This window comes from Penaeus monodon, chromosome 25 (genome assembly GCF_015228065.2).
Source record: "Penaeus monodon isolate SGIC_2016 chromosome 25, NSTDA_Pmon_1, whole genome shotgun sequence".
Lineage (NCBI taxonomy): Eukaryota > Metazoa > Arthropoda > Malacostraca > Decapoda > Penaeidae > Penaeus > Penaeus monodon.
The window spans coordinates 18,871,255-18,871,753 of NC_051410.1; positions in this window are offsets into that span (position 1 = coordinate 18,871,255).

Sequence of the window (499 nt, forward strand, 5' to 3'; positions counted from 1 at the left end):
GATGAAATAGATATATAGGTTACATTAAATGTGTGGTGTAGTGAGAGGTAGGATTGATTAGAAGTTTAGAGGAAATATAGTTTTGTAATTTATATGAAGTGATGGATATTTGTAGGAGATGGGGATATGATTTAGAAGAAAATGAAAGAGTATGTAACACAGAAAAATAAATTATATAACTAGGTATATATCCTCTAAGATATGTGAGCATTGTATGTATAAATAAATTATCAGAATAAATCAAATTAATATGAGTTAAGATAAATATAATATTAAATTTATTTTACTGTAATAGAGAGAATAAAAAAAAAAAGAAATATATAATAGAAAAAATATAATATATATTTTAATGATATAGATATATATTAAAGTAAATATGATATATTATATTTATGAGAATAATATGAGTCTAAAATTATAGAAGATAAAGTAGAAGATATAAGTGTATGATATATATATTAGAATTATAGGTATTATGATAGTTACTATAATGAAAATG